This window comes from Triticum aestivum, chromosome 4A (genome assembly GCF_018294505.1).
Source record: "Triticum aestivum cultivar Chinese Spring chromosome 4A, IWGSC CS RefSeq v2.1, whole genome shotgun sequence".
In the NCBI taxonomy this organism is placed as follows: domain Eukaryota; kingdom Viridiplantae; phylum Streptophyta; class Magnoliopsida; order Poales; family Poaceae; genus Triticum; species Triticum aestivum.
In genome coordinates this window covers 39,708,887-39,717,322 of record NC_057803.1, presented here as the reverse complement: position 1 = coordinate 39,717,322, position 8,436 = coordinate 39,708,887, and positions in this window count along the sequence as shown.

Genomic DNA, 8,436 nt, shown 5'->3' with positions numbered 1-8,436 from the left:
CTTGGCCTTCATGGTGATGATGGCCCTTTCGGGATCCTCCTCCATAGCCTCCAGTGATGATGGCCCCCTCCAGCAGTGTGCCAGAGAGGGCCTAGATTGATTTCTCGCGGCTACAGAGGCTTGTGGCGGCGCAACTTCCGACCTAGGTTATTTTCTAGAGGTTTGGGCATTTATAGGAGAGGTTGGCATCGAGAACAAGTCAGGGGGCCCCACGGGAAGTCTACGAGGCACAGGGGCGCGCCCAGGGGGGTGGGCGGCTCCCCCACCCTCGTGGGGCCCACGGGACTCCCCTCCGGTAGATTTTTGTTCCAGTATTTTTTATATTTTCCAGAAAAAATCTCTATTTATTTTCATCGCATTCCGAGAACTTTTATTTCTGCACAAAAACAACACCATGGTAGTTCTGCTGAAAATAGCGTCAGTCCGGGTTAGTTCTAATCAAATCATACCAAAGTCATATAAAACTATTGTAAACATGGCATGAATACTTCATAAATTATAGATATGTTGGAGACGTATCAGCCAGCATGGACCGGCTTACCTTTCAGCCTTCCCTCATGGTGAGAGAGGGGCAAAGCTATAGGTCTTTGTTTCATGTATTCGGTGCAAAACTCGACCTCCTCCTCCGTAGTATAACCTTGTAGGATGCATGCCTATGGATGGTTTCGGTTCCGACAAAAGCGCTTCAGTATTCCCATGAACCGCTCGAAGGGATACATGTTGCGAAGAAACACAGGACCACAATACTTTATCTCGTCAACAAGGTGCACAGTGAGATGGACCATGACATCAAAGAGTGACGGTGGGAAAAAGATCTCTAGGTTGGACAATATTCTTGCAATATCATCTTGCATATGATCCAACTCTTCAGGATTTACAACTTTCTGCCATAGTTGGTTGAAGAAATCACATAGGTCAATGAGTGTGTTTCTTATATCTTTGTCCATTAGATTCCTGATGGCCAGTAGGAGGATTTGTGTCAACATTACGTGGCAATCATGTGACTTCATGTGTCCCAACTTCATTTTACCTAAGCTCACATCCATGAGACTTCTGATGTTTGCATAGTAGGAAGCTGGTGTCTTAACTGATAACAAATAGGTGAAGAACCATGTTGCTTCTTTTGTACTGAAACTGTAACTCTGGTGAGCTTTGATGAATTTGTCACCGTCTTCTGCTTCACTCTTGCGTTTTGATTTATTAGCAAGCATATCAAGTCGTGAACCGTCACCATCCTTTCTTTTACCTTTAATCTTGAGCAGGGTACCAAGGATGCTTTCACATACGTTCTTCTCTACGTGCATGACATCGATGTAGTGATGTACACGTAGAATCTCCCAGTAAGGTAATTTCCAGAACACCGATTTCTTCTTAAACACTTGACCCTTGGGTGTTTGTTTCACCATCAAATGGTGGTTCTTGCCAAGCACAACATTAATTTTTTAGCCATGTTGTGGACCACCTCCCCGTCATAGGGTCTTGGGCCCGCACCTGCCTCTGTCGTACCATCAAATTCAGCTTTCATCTTTCGGTATGGGTTATTTTTCCGAAAGAACCTACGATGACGCAAATACACTGTTTTGCACAAGTTGGGAAGTCTTTTGCTAGCTGTCATATCCATGCATGTGACACACCCTACATCTCCCTTTGTTTTCTGCTCCGGTGTGTTGCCTAATGTCGGCATATCTTGAATGGTGTGCACCAGCATCGCATGTCGATCGAAAATATCCTTTCTGTAAGAATCATAACATTTTACAGCAGGCGCATCTATCCACACTATCAGCAGTTCTTCTACCAGTAGCTGAAAGTAAATGTCGATGTCATTTCCAGGTTGCTTCAGGCCATGGATAATCATTGACTTCATAATGTATTTTTTCTTCATACACAACCAAGGAGCTAGGTTATATATGCACAGAAGCATCGGTCATGTCCTGTGATTGGCGCTCATATCGCCAAAAGGATTCATCCCGTCAGTACACTCCCCGAGCCTTATACTTCTAGGATCCTTGGCAAATTTTTCATACTTTTTGTCGATTAATTCTCACTGAGCCCCATATTTCGGGTGCCTCATAAACCTATCTGCAATTCGCTCATCATGATGCCACCGCAACTTCTTTTCCTCTCTAGGGTTTGCAAACAAATGCCTCAACCTTGGAATTAAAGGCAAGTACCAAACAACCTTGCACGGGATTCCTGTCTTGATCTCGTCGTCCAATTTGTACTTGTCCTTTGCTCTCCTGCGCTTGTATCGTGGATGCTTGCATGTGGGACATGCACGCGAATCTTTGTACTCACCACGGTACAATATACAATCATTCACACAAGCGTTTATCTTCTGTACTTTGGCAAAAAAAATTCTTCGCTTCATTCGTGCTGCTGGGGAGCACATTATCTTCTGGAAGAATTTCTTTGAAAAGACCTAACATCTCTGTGAAGTCCTTGTTTGATAGACCGTTTGCTGCTTTAAATCTGAGAAGCGCCAGGGTGGTACTCAACCTGGAATATTTCTTTTTGCAACCTGGATACAATTCTTTCTTGGAGTCTGCATCAATGGTTGGCATATCCTTGTACCCAATGATATCTTTTTTGGGCCCTCAAAATCTGCAATCATAGCAGCAAAATCTGGCATATCAAGATCGTCGTCATCTGCGTCAATGTGTTGCTTTTCCAGTGGGCGTTTAGGCTTTCCGGTGTTCCATTGGTAGCTTGACGCCTCTGCCCCGATGTTAGATTCAACATCCATGTGACACTGATCAGGGTTTGGCATCTTGCTGCCCTGGGTATCTTCATCCATGACCTCCTCTTCATCATGTCTGGTCCGACTTGTATATCCATCCATGAATCCCCTAGAGACTAAGTGCATCTGGACATCTGCAACTTCATGTGACTCTGTATTGGCACAATCAGTACATGGACACATGCCGTAATCCACATCACCAATTATCCTCTTTGTACTTTCAACCAAATTCATGAACTATGTCACGCCACTGATAAAATCCGTGGTTTTTCGATTCTTCATCCATCGAGTCATCCCATCTGTAGCATACGAATGGTAATTAAAAACAAAACAACAACATTAATACACGGATTAACCGCTGCCCAAAGATGTGTGCATAAATCACAAGGTTTTATTTTAATAATTACTTAGGGCGCACCATGTTGTTATCCAGACGTGCAATGACAAAAACTAATGGCCAGTCAATTTACACGCAGAGTACTAGTACAACACTACCCTTAGGAATTGAATACCTTAATTAAGACACTCACAAAAAGAATACCTTAATTAATTAGTCGCGCGGCGACCTCCGCCCAGTAGACAGACAAGCGTGATGCGGCGGCACGCCAAGACAGCAGGGTCCAGGAGCAAAGCTTAGTGCAACTGCCGCCTGAAGTTCGACCTCCACTATCCCGCCATCAACCGCGATGGATGTGCTCAAATCATGTTGTCGCCGACCTCGATGGTTGAGCTCTTCCTATCTCCCGCCGCAGACCGAGGATTGACCTCCTATGACGCCGCCACCGCCCACCGACCGAGGATTGACCTCTTCTCCAGTAGCCGCTGCCTAGGTCGCCGCTGCCATCTCTATATGTAGAGCGGCTATTTTTTTACGGATATCCGCAGAGCGGCTGTTTACACGGTATCTCACTGTAACTCAATTATATGGACAGGGTAGTACATCACATACGGTTATGTAACGGCAACCGTGTCTAACCTACGTTGTCTTCTCACACGGTTTGGTGCAAAAATCGTGTTTAACATTGTACTACCTAACACACAAACGACATGTATAAACAGTGTGCCGTATACAACATATAGTGCCATAAGTAGTTCCTGACCGTTAGCTTATCTCCACAGTTTCCCCAATTCCCCCAAATCCCTACATAGCCTCCAAATTCCCTTGTGTGGCACTGACATTGAGGGAATGCGGATGAGTGGTGCTGATGGTTTCGGTGCGGCTACTCCTGCTCGTATCGCCTCCATGACGGCGGGCGCCGCTGAGCACTTGCCTAAGGTCATCAGAAGGCAGGTGTACTACGGATCATAATCGTCCTGTTAGGTTCCAATCTATCCCCATCTATTTTAGCATGTCCAAAGTATAGCTCCTTGCTGAATCCATCCTCAATGACCCCCACCCCTAGGAAAGCAATCTGTCACCGGATCCGGAGCCTGACTCCACACTCCCGCAACACGGGTTCGACTGCGAGTTCTGCGCCACCGAGAAGTACCAAAAGCTGAGTTGTGTGCACAAGCACACTCCCGCTCGATGTGTATGCACGGAGGGATTTGACATTGGCAGGCGGTTTCTCAGTTGCCCCTTAGAGGTTAGTGCTAATTAAGTTCATCATTTTACTAATGCCACCGCTCATCCAGAATACTATTTAACATTGGCAGAGATATGAGGCTTGTGCCTTTGTTAACTGGCTTGTCGGAGTAATTGGACATGGATACCCCGAAGACGGCGAGACAAGAATTCAAGACATCGGGGCTAGCAAAGCCCCTCAGTCCAACTACCTGGCCGGCGGCTGGCTGCTGGATGCTAACTGCTCCACCAGGCCGACTGCTGGCTGTTGACTACTCTACCAGGCCAATTGCTGGCTGCTGACTACTCCACCAGGCCGACTGCTAGCTGCTGAGTGCTCCACCAAGCCGACTGCTGGCTGCCAACTGCCTGGCCACCCCTGCCGACTGCTGGCTGCCGACTTCCCGGCCGCTCCTGCCAGCTGCTGGCTGCCGACTGCTCCACCAGGCCGGCTGCTGGCTGCCGACTGCTCCTCCAGGCCGGCTGCCCGAAGTCAACTGCAGGTCGACGCGACCCCGACGTGACGGCCGTCCCCGGCACTGTTCACGTGTCACCTCAGCCATCATGTACAGTGTCCCTTGTCACTGGGCACTATTTATGAAGTGGCCCAGGGGACAAGGATGACACCCCACCATACCCCCTTGCTCCCATACCACCACATAGCTTAGATAGTAAGCTAGCTACACACTATATATAGCAACCATCCATCCATCCACTACACACTCTCACATGCACATACGCATGAGCATACACATGCTCACGGCCATGAGCCATAAGCATGGTCGGCCACTAGAGCATGCTACATACATGCATATATGAAACCAGATGCCTGTGACACTACTTTCAGATACAGCTCCAGGAGCAACTCTGTACCAGATATACTCACACATGCAGGAGTAGGGGTATTATCTCTCCGGAGAGCCCCGAACCTGGGTAAACTATCGCGTGCCACTCGCATACCCGCTCCCGGGCCTATCAGCAGTAGTCTTGCCTCACAAGAAGCCACTTTGTGGCATATGTCGTCTTGCACCCCCCGCCGTGAGAATACCACGACATTTGGCGCCCACCATAGAGCGATACTATGCTACCGCGCTGCTGCTGGTTTCGTAGTCCGGGCGGTACCCCTTTTTCTTCATCGCCTCCACCGCGGCGTTGCGCCGTCTCTCCGATGGCGGTCGGGGGCTCGACATCGATGCACCCCCGGAGTGGCCGCGAGGGGCGGCGCGTCTTCGCCGTCGGCCTCGCCATCTTCGTCATCACCACCGCAGCACCGGCCATCCGTCTGCGCACGCGCCGCACGCGGGGTCTTGCTTCAGTCGGCCGTGTTCATCCACGCGCCGCTCGCGTTTTCTCCCCGCCGTGTTGCGCCTTGCTCCGGCCGAAACACGCGTTCGCTCCACCATATATCATCCACACTAGCTGGTTAGATGCAAGTCAAACCATGGTCAAACCATTAGCCAAACACGCAAATGGGGTACGTCATGTACACTAGCCAGATAAAGCTCGTACAATGGCCATACACTACCCAAAAATCTCTCACATAATAGTTAGACACCATGCCCAGATATTTTCCAAATGATTCACATACACTTGCCGGATACGAGTCGGATCGTGTGTGTGTACAATGGTCAGATAATGGCCATAGGTACAGGCTCGCCTCCGCTTCGATCCGCCCACTCGCGTCCCGCCCCTACGCGCCGGCCACTTCACTGCTCCGCTCGGCTGCCTTCCCGTGCCAGCCTGCCGATCCTCTGTCCGCGCCCACACGCGACCCGCCCAGGCTTGCTGCTTCGCTCCACCTGTGCCACACCACCCAGCGGCCAGCTCCTTCGCGCGCGCCGGGTCACCACAGCCCACCTGCTCCGCCCGCTGCGCTGGCCGGCTCCACCAGCACCCCGGCCGCCGTCCCGCCTCCTCCTCCGCAAGCCGCCTTGCCTTCATCCAGCTTCGCGCAGTGCGCCGGCTCCAGCTGCACCACGCCTGTGCTCCGGCCTCGCGTCGCTCCAACTCCGACCGCCCGCGCCAGCTGCCCACTGACTGCGTCCCGCGGCATGCCGACTGCGGCCTCTTCCTCGCGACCTCGGCCGACTGTCGGCTTCGTCCACCACCCGTCCGGTTGCCGCACGGCCGCCTGCTCCGCCCGCAGCACCGGGTTTGGCCTCGTCTGCTGGCCAGCTCGTCGCTCGCCCGCCTCGTCGCCCTCGCCGGCTCCTTCGGCTGCTTCCTGTAGCGACCAGACCTCAAACAGTATGATCTCCGTGCTTCGGTGTCATCCCTGGATCAGTAATGCTGACACCACACAGTACTCGGAGGATTTATAATAGAGTAGCAATCACACACTTATTACATCGAGTGTCTCAAACGAGAACTTATTACAATAAATATGGCTTAAGGCCATCTAATAACGATAATAGCGGAAGGCTTGGAAGATAAGTGAGTCCATCAACTCCAACGGCATCACTAAGTATAGAACCACGACCTAAAAACTCCTTAATCGTCGTCTGAAAAGTCTGTAACATTAACGTTGCAGCCCGAAATGAGTCAGCACATGGAATATGCTGGCAATGTAACACATAGAGGGTAAGGAATGAAACAACTATACTATATGCATATTTGGCTGGTGGAGAGCTCTATGGTTACAGTTTTGCGCAAAGCCAATTTTTCCCTACTACAAAGGAATAAATTTTATTTAAATATCATGGTAGTTGTTAAACATTGAGAATGGTTGACAGCATCCTCAATCCCAATTAAGCATCATCATTAAACAAAACCCAACAAAAATTAATTTAGAGTAACATGTTGAGAATCACATGATAATCATGGTACTAGATACTCAAGATGTCCATAACCGGGGACACGGCTAACCATGATTAGTTTATTACACTCTGCAGAGGTTTGCGCACTTTTCCCCACAAGACTCGATCGCCTCTGTTTGGTTTCTCGCACTACAAGGTGTTTGAGAAGACGGATGACCGAGACATAGTCTTTCAGAAGCGCTAGCACCTTACGATCGGGTAAACTGTACCACCTACATCCCCTACATCTGCTAGTCTACCACTGTAAGAGTTTGCACGACTTAGTCAACTATGCTAGAGCCCATAATAGCTTGTGGCTGCACACGGATGTTTTTAGTATGAATGGTCTCATGATCCCTTTGAGCCTGGGTGGCGGTCCAAAAGAAAACAAGCAAGTCCTGGAATACCCAGGTACCTCAATCCACCCAGATGTGTGTTTAAGTTGCCACCTTAGATAAACCATTAATTAACAAAAACTCACATCTGTCATGGATATCACTCACCCAATCCACGTGTACTAGCATAGCATGGCATAATAAGAAAACGCGGAAGTAGCTCCCAAAGGTTTGATAATAAACAGGTAATAGGTACTACCTCAACTACTTCACATCCCACTATTTAATTAGATCCTAATCATGCAATGTGTGAGGATTTGATCTAATGCAGTAAAACTGGGTAGTAGAAAAGTTATGATCAAAGTGTTACTTGCCTTGCTGATGATCCGCGAAACCTAGAGATTCGAAGTAACAAGCGGCGCACTCCGGGTATTCTATCGCAGACAAACAAACAAGCATACAATAATTACTCATATAATGCACGGGTAAAACTCAAATAAGAGATCTAACCAGAAGGTTCAACTTAAGAACTCCGGTTTGCAAAAAGAATCAAATCGAATGAAACAACGAAAATTAAACGGCGAAAGAAAACAACTTCGTTCTACAAATCTGGATCTAGGGCAATTTTTACGGTAGCAAAATCTTGTTTAAGTTGGTTAAACAGATAGAGGGTTTCGAGACGAAACTCCAGGCGCTTGAATCGCCTGATTCCGTTAAACGAGCGAAAAGTTATACTAAAACGAAAATCGGATCAGGAATCACGATCAAAAAAATCGCGGATTTAATCCGAGAAAAAGAAAAAACGACGAACGTTCGCTAGAACGAACGAATGGACGAACGCTCGCTATTTAAATAAACCGGAAAAATTGATCTATTTACAAAAACATGAATCTAAAAAAACCGACGAAAAACCAACGGTTTTTCAAAAAAACTAAAAAAACGGCACAGAAAACGAGGCGGCGAACCTCGGGCGGCGTGCGGCGGCGGCGGCGTCCGGCGGCGCGG